Source organism: Giraffa tippelskirchi, chromosome 5, assembly GCF_054371585.1.
Source record: "Giraffa tippelskirchi isolate mGirTip1 chromosome 5, T2T-mGirTip1v1.2.pri, whole genome shotgun sequence".
NCBI classification, from domain to species: Eukaryota; Metazoa; Chordata; class Mammalia; order Artiodactyla; family Giraffidae; genus Giraffa; species Giraffa tippelskirchi.
Window position 1 is genome coordinate 8,502,926 of NC_137279.1, and position 20,362 is coordinate 8,523,287.

Sequence of the window (20,362 nt, forward strand, 5' to 3'; positions counted from 1 at the left end):
AAAGTAACAAGAAAAGATAAGAGTAATTACTGAATGCAATTGGAATGAGCCTTCCAGCATGGTACAGGAACATGAGGCTACTATGTTTCTGTCACTACTAAATATGAATGATCATGTCTAAAACACATACTAAAACTTGAGTTTAGAAATCTATTATTATAGCTTGCTTTTTAGAGGACCAGCATGATGGAAAAATAAATCTGTTTTAATTTATGCATGATGTACATTGCTGATTAATATGATAATGTGGATTCTTATGTTCCCGGTATATAGAGAGTGAAATAATGTCCATTTCAAACTCTATCTTACAGTCTCTTATCCAGCCACATTTCATGCTGGATTCATTCACACACTACAGAACTATGGACGTTCAGAGGAAACTTTTCCAAAACAATGGAAACTGAAAAATTCTGTAACAATAGAAATGTACATTGACATATAACCAATTATAATGAAATTTAAAATCAATAGTATTAACAACAAATATTTTATGGCACAGGTCAAATATTGTAGATTAAGATAGTCTTGTTGATAGTAACTTGAACATTCAAATAAAGTGCTCTTTACCAGGAAATGATAGATTTACAGTATGCCAGAGTGTAAGTCACTTAACATTTCAGATAAGAACATTAACCAGTATTACGAATTCTTCGTAAATGTGAGATGAGTAATAATGATGTTATTATGTGGCAAATGAAAAGGCATTAAAATATTTTATAAATAAAAATAAGAGAATAAACTGAAGCCTGAAGGAATTACCCACTTCAAGGATCAGTTGGTGGGGAGAGCATTACAGACTGAGGCAATAGAAGGTCAGGAGATGGTGCAGCCTAACTACGCATGTGAGAGGAGACGTGGGTAGAGATGTGTTTGGAGACAGTCCTTGTCAGCCCTATTAAACATTTGCTCTCTCAAGGAACAACAGAAAGCCAGTGCAGGATTTTAAAGAGAGGAGTCATAGGATTCGATCTGCATTTTAGAAAGATCATTTCGGCTTCAATGTAGAAATTACATTGCTAACATGGGCTAAGCCTGGAGACAGCGACACTAGTTGACAGTAATTTGGCAGCAATGAAAAATTAAGGAAGTTATGGGAAGTTCACCACTTTGCAGGAAGGGGCGTGACAGCAGCTGAATCAGGCAGAGGCAAATTTCATGTAGGCATTGAAAAGTCACTTGACTACCTGGGAGCTTAATTTTCTCATCTTATAAAATGGCATCATACCTGGCCCTGCAGAGTCCCCCTCTCTTATCGTAATGATACCGAGCTTATTATGTGAAAGGTACTCAGGGTAGAGTAGACTTTGAATATTCCCTCCAAAATTTAAATTGTTAAAGATATACTCCTTTTATTTTTATGAAATGTTTCTTTTCTAAGGAACCAAACACACTTTATTAACATTGTCTTCTAAGCCTAAAATTCCCTGTGAAGCTGGAATAATCAATAAGCACAGTCAACTTGCTCAATAACAGGGTTGAGCATTCTCTGATTTATTGGTAAACTTTCCAGAGGGGGAGGTGGTTCTCTCCTTTGAGGATTTTCCACACCATCAACACTGATAAACCAAATGCACTCTCCAGGCCACCTCAAAAGATTAGGATGCATGTTTGGGAGCTCCAAGGATTTATAAATCAAGAGGATAGTGAATAACTATGATTTAGATTTTATTTATAAAAGGTATATATGTTTTTCAGCTTATTATTAGAATAATCAATATTGGTATCATGTCATATATACATGCCCTAAATGTTTTTAGTTGAGAATAACTTGATGCCAATTTTTAAGTATAGTTTAATCATAATTGGGAAAGGAAAACTGAGCAGTAGCCACAGGACTGGAAAAGGTCAGTTTTCATTCCAGTCCCAAAGAGAGGCAATGCACTCAGCTGCATTGAGTGCACTCACTGCACTCATCTCACAGTAGCACTCATCTCACACACTAGCAAAGTAATGCTCAAAATTCTCCAAGCCAGGCTTTGACAGTACATGAACCGAGAACTTCCAGATGTTCAAGCTGGATTTAGAAAAGGCAGAGGAACCAGAGATCAAATTGCCAACATTCATTCGATCATAGAAAAAGCAAGAGAGTTCCAGAAAAAAAATCTACTTCTGCTTTATTGACTACGCCAAAGCCTTTGACTGTGTGGATCACAACAAACTGTGGAAGATTCTTAAAGAGATGGCAATACCAGACCATCTTATCTGCCTCCTGAGAAATCTGTATGCAGGTCAAGAAGCAACATTTAGAACCCGACATGGAACAGACTGGATCCAAATCGGGAAGGGAGTACATCAAGGCGTATATTATCACCCTGCTTATTTAACTTATATGCAGAGTACATCATGTGAAATGCTGGGCTGGATGAAGCACAAGCTGGAATCAAGATTGCTGGGAGAAACATCAATAACCTCAGATATGCAGATGCTGCTGCTGCTAGGTCGCTTCAGTCGTGTCCGACTCTGTGCAACCTCATAGACGGCAGCCCACCAGGCTCCGCCGTCCCTGGGATTCTCCAGGCAAGAATACTGGAGTGGGTTGCCATTTCCTTCTCCAGTGCATGACAGGGAAAAGTGAAAGTGAAGTCGCTCAGTCATGTCCGACTCTTAGAGAGCCCATGGACTGTAGCCTACCAGGCTCCTCCGTCCATGGGATTTTCCAGGCAAGAGTACCGGGGTGGGGTGCCATTGCCTTCTCTGATATGCACATGACACCACCCTTATGGCAGAAAGTGGAGAAGAACTAAAGACTCTCTTGATGAAAGTGAAAGAGGAGAGTGAAAAAGCTGGCTTAAAATTCAACATTCAAAAAACTAAAATCATGGCATCCAGTCCCATCACCTCATGGCAAATAGGTGGGGCAACAGTGGAAACAGTGAGAGACTTGATTTTCTTGGGCTCCAAAATCACTGCAGATGGTGACTGCAGCCATGAAATCGAAAGACTCTTGCTCCTTGAAAGAAAAGCTATGATAAACCTAGACAGCATGTTAAAAAGCAGAGAGATTACTTTGCCAACAAAGGTCCGTCTAGTCAAAGTTCTGGTTTTTCCAGTAGTCATGTATGAAAGTGAGAGTTTGACCGTAAAGAAAGCTGAGCACTGAAGAATTGCTGCTTTTGAACTGTGGTGTTGGAGAAGACGCTTAAAAGTCCCTTAAACTGCAAGGAGATCCAACCAGTCAATTCTAAAGGAAACCAATCCTGAATATTCATTGCAAGGACTGACACTGAAGCTTCAATACTTTGGCCACCTGGTGCAAAGAACTGACTCATTAGAAAAGACCCTAATGCTGGGAAAGATTGAAGGTGGGAGGAGAAGGGGACAACAGAGGATGAGATGGTTTGATGGCATCATCGACTCGATGCACATGAGTTTGAGCAAACTCTAGGAGTTGGTGATGGACAGGAAAGCCTGGCATGCTGCAGTCCACGGGGTCTCAAAGAATTGGACATGACTGAGCGACTAAACTGAATGAATCATAATTATCACATCTAAAAGTACAAGGAAATAGATTGGTTTGTTGTTAAAACTATGTCTTTGTTAGTTCTACCTTTTCCTAGAAGAGCTATACCTAGACTCTTGAATCTTTTATGCACTCATAAAAAAGTGGTTCTGTTTTGAGAATATATAGTGTGTATATATTTTAATTAAATATCTACAGAATTCATAAGGAAACAGAAAACAATACAGCTTTTTCATAGTGAAAAGTGAAAGTGTTAGTCATTCAGTCATGTCCTACCCTTTGTAACCCATGGACTATAGTCCACCAGGCTCCTCTGTCCATGGGGATTTTCCAGGCAAGAATACTGGGTGGGTTGCCATTCCTTTCTTCAGGGGATCTTCCCAACCCAGGAATCGAACCCAGGTCTCCAGCATTGCAGGTAGATCCTTTACCATCTGAGCCAGCAGGAAAGCCCCTAACTCTTTCATATGCACATATATATTATATGCAAACACTATTCTAGGAAAAGAAATTAACTTTGGTGGAATATTTGTAATTCAGCCCCTAAAACATTAAAAGGTTATTTGAAATCTAGAATCTGTATCAGATTGTGAAGTTAAGCTATTGATAAACTCTCTGATGTGAAAGAGGGTTAATATACCAGAAAGGATAGGTTTGAGATTCAATGTCAACCCTAGGGTCATGAACTTATGAACACTGTGATGATCAAACAGCTGAAATTCATTGTAGTATAGTCCAAGTAGCAAACCTAACTATAGAGGGATAGGAGGTAGGTATTATAGGAAAAGTGCCCAAATGTTAGAATCAGCCAAGAGGAGCCCGAAACACAGTAGACAGTAAAGGAGGGGGACCTCTAGCAAAGCAAATGTACTATTTCCCTATCACACCAAATAAGACCTATAATTTAAATGCTCTCACACCACTGAATGTTAAATGGCTCCTTGCAATTGATCTGTCCAGGTTTCAGTTCTGTAGCTCTGTCCATTTGTTTTTCCAGCAGATACTGAGCATCTTAGCGTTCTATTCTCTGTACTAAGGCCAGAGATAATGAGTTAAAAGATGCTTAAGTGGTATTGGGCTAAAATGGGAGTAAGCCAAGGAAAAAGAAACAGAGTATGCTTGAGCAAAGTTTCACCGAGTTACTCAGAGCTGGAGGACAGCATAGAAAGAGCAGTAAAAGTAGCTGTGTTTACACTTACATGCCAGGCACTGTACTAAACCTTTTATGTGCATCAATTCATGACATCTTCACAACAAACTAAGAGGCAGGTACAATTATCATCCCCATTTTATAGAGGAGGAAGCATAATTTCACAGAATTTATGTGATCTGCCCAAGGTCACACTCAATTTCCTGCCAAAAGTTCAGGCTGCTTCCAGAAAAATGTTTGGATCACTTCCAAGAAAGCAATACAGATAATGATTTTAATGATAATAACAATAAACATTTATGCAGTATTCAAAATGTGGTAGACATTTGTTCTGTTTTATTTATAATAACTTTTCAAATCCTCCCAATAACTTGCTCTCATTTTTTTTTGATGCTGACTTTCCTTTTTAAAGAGTAGATTTTCTTTTTTAGAGCAGTTTGAGGATCACAGGAAATTGTGTGAAAAGTGTAGCATCCCCTTATACGTCCTTTCCCTCTTCCACATTCACCCCACCATACACACAGTTTTGCTTATTATTAATATTTTGCATTAGCATAGTACTTTTATTACAATTGATGAGATAATATTGATATATTATTATTAGCTACAGTCCCTAGTTTACATTAGGGTTGATTCTTTCTGTTGTACATTCTGTGGGTTTTAACAAATGTGTAATGACATGTATCCATCATTTCAGTATCATACAGAAGACTTTCACTGCCCTAAAATTCTCCTGTGCTCCCTCCCCCTATTCATCCCTCTCTTCCTAACTCTGACCCCCTTGGAGTCACCACCATTGCCACTTACTTCATAGTTTGCCTTTTTCAGAATGTCACATGGTCAAAATCCTACAGTGTGTAACTTTTTCATAGTGGCTTCTTTCTTTCATGTCTTTCATGCCTTGATGCTGAATAATATTCTATCATATGGATGTTCCAATTTGTCTGTCCATCTACCTGTTGAAGGGCAACTTGGTCTCTTCCAAGTTTTTTCAGTTATGAATAAAGCTGCTATAAACATTCATGTGCAAGTTCTTGTATAGGTATGTTTTCAACTCCTTGAGTAAATGTCAAAAAAGGATGATTGCTAGATCAGATTGTAAGAGTATGTGTAGCTTTGAACTGTCTTCCAAAGTGGCTATACCAGTTTGCATATCCAGAGAAACAATGAGAGCTTCTGTTGCTCCACACCCTCCCCAGCATTTGGTGTGGTGAGTGTTCTAGATTTTGGCCATTCTAATAGGCATTTGGTGGTATAGCTCATTGTTGTTTTTATCTGAAGTTCCCTAATAACATTTGATTTTGAGCATCTTTTTATATACTCACTTGCCATTTTTCCAGATATTTTGCCCATGTATTAGCTGGGCTAAGAATCCCATTTTCAGATAGGAAATTGAGGCACAGAGGGGTTCAACAAATTGCCCAAGGTTACAGAGCCAGGAAAGGGAAAAATATACCCAACTGAATGCAGTTTCAGAGAACAGCAAGGAGAGATAAGAAGTCCTGAAATGAACAATGCAAAGAAATAGAGGAAAACAATAGAATAGGAAAGACTAGAGCTCTCTTCAAGAAAACTGGTGGTATCAAGGGAACATGCCATGCAGGGATGGGTACAACAAAGAACAACAATGATAAGGACCTAATAGAAGCAAAAGAGATTAAGAAGAGGTGGCAAGAATGCACAGAACTGTATAATGATCCAAACAACCACGATGGTGTGGTCACTCACCTAGAGCTAGATATCCTGCAGTGTGAAGTCAGGTGGGCCTTAAGAAGCATTACTACAAACAAAGCTACTGGAGATGACAGAACTCCAGCTGAGCTATTTCAAATCCTAAAAGATGAGGCTGTAAAAGTGCTGCGCTCAGTATGCCAGCAAATTTGGAGAGCTCAGCAGTGGCCACAGGACTGGAAAAGGTCAGTTTCCATTCCAGTCTCAAAGAAGGAGAATGCCAAAGAATGTTCAAACTACTGTACAATGGCACTCATTTCACATGCTAGCAAGGTTATGCTCAAAATCCTTCAAGCTAGGCTTCAGCAGTACCTTAACCAAGAACTTTCAGATGTACAAGCTGGGTTTCGAAGAGGCAGAGGAATAAGAAATCAAATTGCCAACATTCATTGGATCATGGAAAAAGCAAGGGAGTTCCAGAAAAACATCTACTTCTGCTTCATTGACTATGCTAACGCCTTTTACTGTGTGGATCACAACAAACTGTGGAAAATTCTTAAAGACATGGGAGTACCAGACCACCTTACCTGTTGCCCGAGAAACCTGTATGCATGTAGGTCAAGAAGCAACAGTTAGAACCAGACATGGAACAACTGAATGGTTCAAAATTGGGAAAGGAATATGACACGGCTGTATATTGTCACCCTGCTTATTTAACTTCTTGCAGAGTACATCACGTTAAATGCCAGGCTGGTGGAATCAAGATTACTGGGAGAAATATCAACAACCTCAGATATGCAGATGATACCACTCTAGTGGCAGAAAGTAAAGAAGTAAAGAGCTTCTTGATGAGAGTGAAAGAGAATAGTGAAAAGGTTGGCTTAAAACTCAACATTCAAAAAACTTAGATCATGGTATCCAGTCCCATACTTTGCAGCAAATAGAAGGGGAAAAACTGGAAGCAGTGAGAGATGTTATTTTCTTGGGCTTCAAAATCACTGCAGACAGTGACTGCAGCCATGAAATCAGAAGACATTTGCTCCTTGAAAGGAAAGCTATGACAAAACTAGACAGCATATTAAACAGTAGAGGCATCACTTTGCCAACAAAGATCCATATAGTCAAAGCTATTGGCTTCCCTGGTAGCTCAACTGGTAAAGAATCTGCCAGCAATGCAGAAGACTCCAGTTCAGTTCCTGGGTCAGGAAGATCCCCTGGAGGAGGGCATGGCAACCCACTCCAGTATTCTTGCCTGGAGAATCCCCATGGACAGAGAAGCCTGGTGGGCTACAGTCCATGACTGGGGGTCACAAAGAATTTAACACGACTGAGCAACTAAGCAATGCACATAGTTTTTCCAGTAGTCATGTACAGAAGTGAGAGTTGGACCATAAAAAAAACTAAGCACTGAAGAATTGCTGCTTTCAAACTGTGGTGCTGGAGAAGACTCTTGAGAGTCCCTTGGACAGCAAGGAGATCAAACCAGTCAATCTTAAAGGAAATAAATCCCTAATATTAATTGGAGGACTGTTGCTGAAGCAGAAGCCCTAATACTTTAGCCATGTGACACAAAGAGTTGCCTCATTGGAAAAGACCCTGATGCTGGAAAAGATTGAAGGCAAAAGGAGAAGAGGGCGGCAAAGGATGAGAAGGCTGGATGGCATCACTAATTCAACGGACATGAATTTGAGCAAACCCCAGGAGATAGTGGAGGACAGAGGAGCCTGATATGTTACAGTCCATGAGGTTGCAGAGTCGGACATGACTTAGCAACTAAACAACAACAACACAGTCTGGGCTGAACCAGGCAGGTGGACTGAAAGCCCATAGTCCTAACCTCTAATCTGTGAATCCTTAAGGATTCAGGTCTTAGAGGTTAAAAAAACAACAACTGGGTCTCAATGCTGGTTATGCAGTTTACATGTTGTCTAACTTGGGATGTTATTTAATCTCTCCAAGCCTCAGTTTCTTCTTATGTAATATAAGAATAACAGGTCTCATTGTTTTCATGAGGATGAGAGACAAAGTAGAGAAAGTGCTTAACTTGTTGTCAGCACATAGCTGCTACTGCCAATAAATGGTAACTATTATTAGTCCAATGTCACAGGAGTAAAGAGGCCTGCAGTAGCCACAAAGACTAGCACCTGCCTTGAAACTAAAATAGATTAGTCTGGGGCTTTAAATTCTACAGAAACCCAGACATTTCTTGGTGAGGTTTTCATAATCTGTTGTCAGCTGACACCTCCACTCATATCTAGTGCCCATGAATGAATAAAGGTGGTTACAATTTTTAAAAGAACAGTATTGTACTGTATTCAATTTCCTTTCCTGTTCATCTCACCCTCCTGCTGTCCCTGAAGAAAGAAAAACCTGCAGTTGTATTATCCTCATAGCTAACGAAGCATGCCTATAACCAGATGTGCCCTGCTTGCCTCCACTGAAACTAGGATGCTGGTAGAAAAGAAAAACACCCGAGAAAATGCACCTGATGTGTGGGAATGATTCTCAGAGGACATGGGGCTCTTCTGAAACCGTAGGAGTCCTGGGTTGTACGTACACTTAAGAGGGTGTAACTTTAACTTCAGAGGGTGATTCCCAAACCTGGTTGATAGCCTCAGTATTTCCTGAGGAGCTTCTTAGAATAGATTCCTAAATGCTTGGTTTAGACTTAACTGAATCAGAATCTCCTAGGGGTTGGTGAGGAGAGAATGGGATTTTGATATGTGTACCTTTAAAGTTCTGAGAGGTTCTAATGATCAGGGAACTGCCGATCTGATGTCATTCCCATCTAATGGTTGGATCCTCCTTTTGTGTGGGGGTGGGGTGGAGGAGAAAGTAGGTGAGTGCTGTGGGAAAGTAGAACATGTTGGGATGTGAGAGCCTTGATCAGTGAAGTAAATGTAAAGTGAATGAGCAGTTACTGAAATGGTTTTCTAATGAGAGGGATCAAAAACAGAGACTACATTCAAAGAGAGAAGAAACTGCTTAAGAAAGAACCTGATCGTCAAACCTCCCACTTTATTCTGATGCTGTAGCATCTGGTTTTGGTTTTGGTTTAGTCACTAAGTCATGTTAAACTCTTTGCAACCCTATGGACTGTAGCCTTCCAGGCTCCTCTGTCCATGGGATTTCCCAGGCAAGAATGCTGGAGTGGTTGCCATTTCCTTCTCCAGGGGATCTTCCCAACCCAGACACCCAATACAGGTCTCCTGCATTGCAGGCAGACTCTTTAGTGACTGAGCCACCAGGGAAATAATGACTCAACTAATTTGGATAATTTTTTTCCCAGAAGAGTTAACAAAGTTGAAATAATTTACCTAAATATTTGGGATCAAAGTTTAAGCTCTTTCCCTTAGGTTTTCAAGTTTTCAGAACTTTGATACATTAATGAGAAAATTACATTTGGTAAGATAATAAATTAACTGTTTGGAAAAACCAAGTCTCATGGGCTTAAATTAGTATTAAAATGCTACAAACTACTTTGCATTTGATTTTCTTAATTTCATCTTTTGATTTTCATTTACTCATTCAACGTACTTTTTGAGTATCAATACTTCGGGTACCACTGATTTAGATGTTATTAATATGAAGATGAGACCCTCATGTAAGCAGAGAGGAGCAGCTGGGGTTAGAGAGAGAAAAACTAACATTTTAATGAGCACTTAGTGCCAGCTTCATTTATATACAGTATTCTATTTAATACAACAATCCAATGACATAATTTGATCACTGAGAACATTTCCTAAACCCATATTAAACAGCCCTGAAACTAGACATCTTCCAGTCCCCACGATAGCCAGTACAGAAAAGAGGCAAAAACAACCTAACCTTACTTGCTTCAGGAAAATAAGACTATGAACTAACTAAAGTAGGTTAACTCCAAGATGAAAAACACCTGCCCCTTTGGGGCCACAATTCAAAGCTATTATGTCTTAATTTCTGCCCATCCTCAACCAATTCTCCACCTTAAAAATCATCCAGCCTAACTCTAAATCCTATAAATATCCTTCCTGGACTTCTCCCCTCTGAGATATTCCTAAATCTCTGTCAAGGTGATGTTCACCCTTACCACGGTAAATCCAATATGCATAGATTTGTTTTGATCCATAGTTGTTTGTTTTTCCTGGTGGACTTCTGGAGAGTCGACAGTCAATATTACTGTTCTTTGATGAAGACATTTGCTTAAACTGGAGCAGCTATTATGAACTACTTTCTCCAAGAGCCAGGTGGTAAACACAGCTGTGACTGCCGCTGAAGTTCATATTCTATCCACGGGTGTATACATTTAGGCATAAGTGCTTAGATGAGATAAAGGACATAGATTTTTACTGTATAGTCTCAGATGTTTACAAGCAAGCAACTTTCAAAGAGAAGGCAGCATTAAAAATGGCAATCCATAAATGCAAGGGAAATTCAAGTCCTTAAATCAAGTCAAAATGTATTTTCTGCCATCTGCTATTCACAGTGACACAGCATTAAATGCATAAATAAGTGACTTACAGACCATAAAAGAATTGCCTAAATGAGTCCCATAAACAGATGCAAACAAACAAGAACTGAAATCTAGCTACTAATTGATAACAGTAATTAAAGCTCAGAATTTTGCATAGGATCCCAAGAAAATGGCATAAGCCCTCCTCTGTCAGTGGTTCCATGTGCTCATAATCCTAGACTTTTGAGGCATAAGTCTTTGAATGGGTATTGGAAAATATAAAACGTCAAAGAAAAATGCAGAAGTATTTAAGTTTCAGGCTTCCCAGGTAGCTCAGTGGTAAAGAGCCCGCCTGCCAATGCAGGAGACATGGGTTCTATCCCTGAGTTGGGAAGGAAATGGCAAACCACTCCAGTATTCTTGCCTGAAAAAATTCCATGGACAGAGGAACCTGGTGGGTTGCAAAAAAAAAAAAAAATCAGACACCACTTAGCGACTAAACAACAACAATTTCAAGTTTCAAATATATTGAAGATAAAATGGAGTAAGGTAAGCTAACAAGTTTTCTGGGACACAGGAGGTGGAGTTTGGGCAGTAGTCCCAGACAGCTTGATTAGTTCTAAAAGGAGGTAAAGGGACTTCCTTGGTGGTCCAGTGACGAAGACTGCACTCCTAATGCAGGAGACCCAGGTTTGATCCCTGGTCAGGAAACTAGATCCCATATGGTGCAACTAAAAGTTCCCTTGCTGCAACTCAAGACGCCACACACCACAGTGAAGATCGAAGGGCCCGAGCACCACAGCTAAGACCTAGTGCAGTCAAATAAATTAATAAATGTTAAAAAAAAATTTAACTTTTTTAAAAATAAAAAGAGGTAAAGAAGAGGCCAGCATCCTAAAGGCAGAGTCAAATGAAGAAAAAACAATGAGCCATTTGCCAGAAAACATCAGATACATCCTCATTATGCTGGCCAAGGGCTCCCAGCTCAGCCAGTTGAGTCTTAGGACCAGAACTAAAAGCTGGGGTCAGGCCATGTTGGGTACTGACGCTCTGCCATTAAGGAGGGACCCAAGGGACACGGGTGAAAGTGAAAGTAAAAGTCGCTCAGTCATGTCCGACTCTGCGGACTACACAGTCCACGGAATTCTCCAGGCTAGAATAGTGGAGTGGACACAGGCTAGGGGATGGGATAAGAAATTTTCAGGGTAGGGAAAGTGTCTCTCAGCTCCTGGGAGGAAAATGTACCATGGAGTCATTGTTATTAATATGGAAGCGTGCACATTGTACTGTTGATGAATGAGTTAATAACAGCAATAGTTAATATTTGAATGTCACACTTGTTTTGTACCAGGCACTCTTCTAAGCATTGTACACACACTAACTCATATAAGGTTCATTCTGTGAGTACCTATAAGGTAGGCACTGTTATTATCCTTATTTTACATAGGAGGATACTGAGGTTCAGAGAGAGTAGTGACTCGTTGAGGGCTTATAGCTAGTAAACGGCAGTGCCAGGATCAATCAATCAGTTAATTAACAATGAAGCCACTTGTGATGCTCCCAGGTGGCACCAGTGGTAAAGAATCTGTCTGCCAATGCAGGAGACATAAGAGACCCCGGTTTGAACCCTATGTCAGGAAGATCCCCTGGAGGAGGGCATGCAGCCCACTCCAGTATTCTTCCCAGGAGAATCCCATGGACAGAGGATTGATTGCCCTGGCAGGCTACAGTCCATAGGGTTGCAAAGAGTCAGACACAACTGAAGTGACTTGGCACATCTTAGCAGACAGGAACACGTGCTATTTTCTACTCTAACAGTGTAGAAGTGTGCTCTATACTCAGCCATCTACTTTAGACCCTGGTACTGAGTACTCAGTTTTCCTATGAAATGTAGGCATCTCTTCTTGCTATGCAGCATTTTGTGATTATTTATCACTTAGGAGGCACACAAGTTTCTTGCATTTTATCTCCCATTTCATTAGAACAACCTGAACTGTCCTTCTCTAACTGAGCTATTAAAATGTCTTTAGGTTAGCTGGCTAAAACTGATTTGTTATATTCCATTCATCTTCTGAATTATATTAGTGAATTTGAAAGATTATTTTTATTTTTTAATATAAATTTTCTGTCTTGGAACAATCTCAAACTTAGAGAAAAGTTCTAAGTAGAATTCAAAGGCCTTTTCTCCCTGAACCATTTGAGAGTAAGTTGCCAATCTGAATCCACATCACCCCCACCCAATACTTGAGTGTTTATTTCCTACAAACAAGAACGATCTCCTACAGACCCACAATATATCACAGAAGTTAACAGACATTACACTCCCATTTAATCTCCAGACCCCAACTGTCCAATTAACGTCCTTCATAGGTATAGTTCACAGTTATGTACTGCATTTAGTTGTCTCTTCTCTAAGTCTCCTTTGGCCTAGGACAGTGCTTCAGCCTTTCCTTTCACAGCCTTGACACGCATGAAGTTTACAGGCCAGTTATTTTACAAAATGTCTCCCAACTGCAGTTGTCTGGTGTTTGCTCATGATTAAACTCTGGTGATGCCTCTGTGGCAGCAATATCATGAAACAATGCTGTGGTCTTCTGATTGCATTCTATCAGGGGGTACAATCTTTACCTTTACTGAGAAAGTCAGTCTTAACCATTTGATTGTGATGTCTGCCAGACTTCTCCACTGTAAATTTACTCTTCTCTTTCTATTCAATGAACAGTTCCTGTAGATGCACTCTTTTTTTCAAATTTTATCAAAAGTTTTTATTTCATTAAATCTGATTTTTTAAATTAAGCTGAACTTTTATTTCTAAGCTCTTCAAAGATTATAAGACAAATAAAGTACCCTTTAAAAAATGCCCCAAATTATATCAAAGTTGCATCATCAAAGTAAAATACCTGTGACATTAAGAATTCATTTAGGCTGTAACAGTTTCACATTACTTTTTAAAAATCATTTGCAATGTTCTATAGACCACATTGTTTTAAAGACATGAAATAATTTAGTATTTTTTATATTTATTTTATATTAGTTGATTAACAATGTTGTATTAGTTTCAGGTGTATAGCAGAGTGATTCAGTTATATATATACCTGTATCTATTCTTTTTCAAATTATTTTCCCATTTAGGTTATTACTTTGCCAACAAAAGTCCGTCTAGTCAAGGCTATGGTTTTTCTAACGGTCATGTATGGATGTGAGAGTTGGACGGTGAAGAAAGCTGAGCGCCACAGAATTGATGCTTTTGAACTGTGGTGTTGGAGAAGACTCTTCAGAGTCCCTTAGACTGCAAGGAGATCCAACCAATCCATCCTAAAGGAGATCAATCCTGGGTGTTCATTGGAAGGACTGATGTTGAAGCTGAAACTCCAATACTTTGGCCACCTCATGCGAAGAGTTGACTCATTGGAAAAGACCCTAATGCTGGGTAGGATTGGGGGCAGGAGGAGAAGGGGACGACAGAGGATGAGATGGTTGGATGGCATCACTGACTCGATGGACATGGGTTTGGGTAAACTCCGGGAGCTGGTGATGGACAGAGAGGCCTGGCGTGCTGCAGTTCATGGGGTCACAAAGAGTCGGACGTGACTGAGTGACTGAACTGAACTGTTGGTTATCTATTTTAAATATAGAAGTGTGTACAAGTCAATTCCAAACTTCCAATCTATCCCCCCAATAACCATAAGTTCATTCTCTAAGCCTGTGAGTCTGTTTCTGTTTTGTAAATAAGTTTGCTTATATCATTTTTTGATTCCACATATAAGTGATATCATATTTGTCTTTCTCTGTCTGACTTTCTTCACTTAATATGATAATCTTCAAGTCTATCCATGTTGCTGCAAGTGGCATTATTTCATTCTTTTTAAAGGCTGAGGAATATTCCGTTGTATATATGTACCACATCTTCTTTACCCATTCATCTGTCAATGGACATTAGCAAATATCCCATTCTTCATCAGACTTTCCATTTAGGAATTTACATTAGCATGGGCTTAAAACTACCTATTATATTCAGTGGGTACTTAGATAACAGATATCATTATCTTTTTGACGGTCAAATTAATCAGTGGGATCTCCTTTAAACTGGCTTCCGTGTTCTTTTGATATGGTCTTATCGTTCCAGGACCTCTTACTCTCTGGCTTAATAGGATGTCCCATAATTTTTGACAGGGCCCTGAAATCAGTCACCTCCAAGAAGTCCTGAATTTTTTTAGTAGAAAAGGGTATTTAGAAACCTGGGTGGAAAGGGTGTTCATTGCCATCGGGGAGGAAAGGAAACAGGTACAACTGCATGGTGAACATACAATACTTAACATCTACATTTAATGCTATATTTATTTAATAAATTATCTATTGAAATCCACGAGTTTACACATATACAACCATAGCCATTCAATCTAGTTTTCGCCCTTCCCATTAAACAGTGAAAATCCTGACTCCTATGTTTTCAAGATATCTTTACTTTTTGGATCAGTCCCCCTGTTTTGATGGGCTTCCCTGGTAGCTCAGCATGTAAAGAACCCTCCTGCAATGCTGGAGACCCTGGTTCGGTTCCATTTTGGGTTGGGAAGATCCTCTGGAGAAGGGATAGGCTACCCACTCCTGTATTTTAGGGCTTCCCTGGTGGCTCAGACGGTAAAGAATCCGAGTGCAATGCGGGAGACCTGGGTTCAATCCCTGGGTTGGCAAGATTCCCTGGAGGAAGGCATGGCGACCCATTTAAGTATTCTTGCCTGGACAATCCCCTTGGAGGTTGTCTGGCCGGCTACAGTCCATACGGTCAGTCCCAAAGAGTCGGCTACGACTGATCGACTAAGAACAGCACACAGCACCCGTTCGTAATACATCTCCCATTTCCACGGCCCGGTCTCCCCTGCCTAACGCCCTCTTTATTCTGCTCAGGCTCTGAAATGCCTTGCCAGGTTGCGCTACACCGGGCCCTTCTCACCCTGCCCAGCTCCCACATTCCCCTCTGGGATGCACGTGAATGCCCCCCTCACCCAGATCAGCTGTAACACACAGCGCCGCTCCCAAACATAAAGAGCCTCTTGCTCCCGCTGGGGCTCTAGATCCCCAAACCCTGCACCGGATGCGAATGGGGTCGAGTCCAGCGCTGCTAAATGGGCTCTGGTTCCACCCTCCCACCCACGCCCTGCGCCTCTTCTTTCTGCAGCACCTCACGGTTTTACATCTGATCTCTTCAGCGAGCGGAAGGGAAACCAACTGATACATTTTCAAATGCTATTTAAATACATGGAAATTGTTCAGAAGAAAAGGAAAACACTAGAAACGTTCCTTTAAAACTGGTACGAAAAGATATTAAGCTATTCAAAGCAGTGTTTTTCTTAATGAAAACAGTTATAACCATAAAGAAAAGGTTTATTTCCTGTGAAGATTTTATGTCAACCAATGTTTTAAAAATGTATCAATCACATATGATTGATATTTGCATGATCCCTGGCAAGAGTACTCACAAGTATTAGGGGGGAGTTCCACAAAATCATGTGTGATTGATACACTTTTAAAACATTGGTTGACACAAAATCTTCATGGAAAATATACAATTTTTTCATGGTTATAACTGTTTTCATTAAAAAACAAACAAACAACAAACATTGCTTTGAATCGCTTAGTATCTTTCTAGCAGTTTAAGAGGAGTCCCTGCAAGTGTACAGGGGCTTCCCAGGTGGCGCTAGTGGTAAAGAACCCTCCTGCCAAAGCAGGAGACCTAAGAGACATGTGATTGACCCCTGGGTCCAGAAGATCCCCTGGAGGAAGAAATGGCAACCCACTCCAGTATTCTTGCCTGGAGAATCCCATGGACAGAGGAGCCTGGCAGGCTACAGTCCATAGGGTCACAAAGAGTCTGACAGGACTGAAGTGACTTAGCACAATACAACAATGGGAAGAGTACAAATGGAGACTCACATACCAACAGAGAAAACATTTGAAAGTTATGAATCACATTAACAAACTTTCAGCTAAAATATGTTCTGTCCTCTCATCTTGACAAATTACCTTTCATAATAACAAAAAAATGTTTAATGTCTAAAACTATGTTTTCATATGATCAAAAGTCAGCTAAACATCTCAAGCAACTGAATTTAATTACTGCTGGACATATCTGGGTGTTGTTGATGAGCCAGTGATTACCCATGAAACAAAGCAAAGGCATACACAATTCATTAATTACATTGTTGTATGAAATTTACTTTGCTAGTTTTTATTCTAGCAAAATCACTAATTATGTGGTTATGACCAAGATTTTCACATAATTTGTTTCTATCCTACATTATCCCAAATTAGATGATCTTTCTTGAACAACAGAAATTCTTATATAACTTTTGGTTTGTTTCTTCTTTATAATTCCAATTTGGAGAAACTTTGCTGAGGTAACAGCACCTGAAGTAAAATCTCTAAAGCATTATTTAGATTCAGAAACAAATCAGGAACTTTATATATCATGTTCAAACATGACAAACTTTTAATGCAGATATAAATAAATGTATTATAAATTTATAGTGACAAATTATTATAATTCTAAATACTATATGGTAATTTAATTTCATCATATAAATTACCATATAATATTTTACAGTCTCTTAAAAATCAATGTCTATATCCAAGCCTTTATGCAAAGATATATCTAGACTTACATATATATCAGTTTGAGAATAACATGGATCATTTTTTAAATATTTATTATTTACCTGGCTGTGCCAGGTCTCAGTTGCGGCACACAGGATCTCCAGTCTTCATCGTCGCATGTGAGAGCTAGTTCCCTGATCAGTCATTGAACCCGGGCCCCCTGTGTTGGGCGTGTGGAGTCAGCCGCTGGGCCACCAGGGAAGCCCCGTCACGTGAATCATTAATATCACAAAATGTTTCTCAGATGCCATGTTCAATTGTTGTGACCAAGAAAGCGGATGATGGGCAGTATTGGGATATGACAATTTAGCATACAAAAGTGTACTGTGTTCCTATTATCTGAGAGCTGATTTGTTTTTTTTTTTTTCCTCTTAGCTCCTACTTACTGTTCAAACCATTCCCTCAAAAATAATGTTTGATGCTGATATCAGCAGTAGCACCACCTGTCACCTTCACCTCACTCAGATATGGTCACCTTTTATTTTGAGGACATTAAGCAAGTTAGTCAGTCTTGCGGGGGGGGTGCTGCTTAGGATAACAGGCCATGCTCTGCCACAGCTCAGAACAAATCACAATACATACTTCCCACGGGCTACTTAACGCATGTATATTTTTGTGTGTGTGATAACTGTAACCCTTTGAAGCAGAGGGTCCATGGCAGAGTCTCCTTTGCGAGAGTCTAAGGACAGTGATGCTATACTGCCTACAGTGCATTAAGTGCTGTGTAAAATAAGAAATGAAATTATAAGACATGACGTATTTCTTCGTAAGAGTCTGAAATCTAACTATGGAGGGGAGAGTACTAGGATTCATAAGTGAACAAACACAGTAAGACAGAAGTTGACCCAATGTCCAGAAAGGTGAAGCACTTTGTACCTACACACCTGCGGTATCCCCATGAGCCGGAGGCTACCCCCAAGGGCAGAGGCTGTCTCATTAGTCCTGGAGTCTTGCAGAGCATCTGGTACAAAATCAATACACAAAAAACACTGGGAATTCCCTGGCAGTCCACTGGTTAGGACTCAGCACTTTCACTGCCTAGGGACTGGGTTCAATCCCTGATTGTGGAACTAAGATTCCACAAGTCACATGATGCGGCCAAAAACAAAACCTATTGAAGATGAAAGAAAGGAGCATACAGCCCCTGAAACAATGAGCTCAAGCTTCTGACACCTTAAAAATAAATCCTTCTCACCCTGATTTTTCCCTCCACTTCTTTCTCTTTCTATCTGCTCTCTCAATTCATCTTGTCCCCATAAAGGCATATTCTTAGAAGTTAATCTTATCCACTCCCTTAGGTTTGACTCCAATGCACACTTGATATTTTTTCTCCCATTTGATGTTCTTTTAATTAATATTTACCTTGAGAGTATTGTATATACTTATATACATATTTAACTATTAAACTTACATTACGTAATTTTTCCTCTGCATCTTATGTGATTTCTTTTCCTGATTTCATTTCTGTTCATGAAGTTTCTGACAAAGAAGTGAGTCATAATAATCCTTAACTTTGTTAAGATGTTTTTACAACAAAGTAACATTCTTCCCTAGTGACTCAGAGGTAAAGAATCCACCTGCTAATGCAGGAGACCCAGGTTCAATCCCTGGGTGGGGAAGATCCCCTGGAGAAAGGAATGGCACCCCACTCCAGTATTGCCTGGGAAATCTCATGGACAGAGGAGCCTGGTGGGCTATATAGTCCATGGGGTCGCAAAAGACTCGGGCATGACTTAGAGACTAAACAACAATAAGGACAATGAACACTCTTGAGGTGACTTTGTAGACCCACTAAAAAAGGGAAGTGTTAATCATGCCTAGTAAGGAAGAGAAAGAAATTGCTAATGTGAAATGAAACCAAATTGTTGTCCATCTGTTTTGGAACAGAGAACTGTATATGCACAAACACTCACGTAAACACTTGCAGCCATGCTCTAATTCGCCCTCTTAAATGCCTGATATTTGACTCTGTCTTGATTTAGCTCTGTTTGCTTTAATTATGATCAAAAGTTGAGAGTCAAGAAATAATTCAGATATTTGTCAAGCACCCACAAAGTTCATGGTACCATCTGAGGTCCTTGGAACACGGTGTACAGAGAAGGCAGTCCTTTACTTTAAAAACCTTATATCTAGGAAGAAAGGAAATAAGAACATACAACTATAGTAACTATAAAATGAATAGGTCAAAGACTGCATCTTCAAGATAAAGAGTTGGTTGGACAAATTCAAGTGATACCTAAACCCGGGTTTGCACAGAGGTATACACAAAAGGAGTTCTTCCCTGACTGGTGGCTCAGATGTTAAAGAATCTGCCTGCAATGGGGGAGGCCTGGGTTCAATCGCTGGGTCAGAGAAGATCCCCTGGAGAAGGAAATGTCACCCCACTCCAGTTTTCTTGCCTGGAGAATCCCATGGACAGAGGAGACTGGCTGGCTATAGCCCATGGAGTCACAAAGACTCAGAAATGTGTGTGTGATGACTAAGCACATACACACATACACAGAAGGAAAGAAAGAAGGCAATTGAAGGCATGACACGTTAAATTCAATTTCTTAACATAAAGTAAAACTTACAGTGAAATGTATACACTGTGTAACAAAATAACAACAATTATATCCCAGATAGTTCATGAACATCTGAAGAATCTACATAGTGATAGTCCCTCTTTCATTCCTGATTTTAGAAGTTTGGTTTCTTTCTTTTTGTCAGTCAACTTTATTATTTCTTTCAAAAAAAAAAACAACTTTCAACTATTAATTATTCTCTATTGCTTGCACTTTTTATATTTTATTGATTTCTACTCTTTACTATATTTTTCTCTCGTACTTTTTTTGGCTTTGATTTGTTCTTGATGTTTTAGCTTCCTAAGGTAGAAAATGTGATCACTGACTTGAGAAAGAATCTTTTCGACCCCATGGACTGTAGCCTGCAAGGCTCCTCTGTCTTTGGAATTCTCCAGGCAAGAATACTAGAGTAGCCAGCCATTCCCTTCTCCAGA

General features: G+C 39.8%; 1 protein-coding gene; it reads right to left on the reverse strand.

Moving 5' to 3' along the window:
- KCNH1 (potassium voltage-gated channel subfamily H member 1) overlaps positions 1-20,362 on the reverse strand; it is a 512,797-nt gene that overhangs the window by 437,648 nt on the left and 54,787 nt on the right.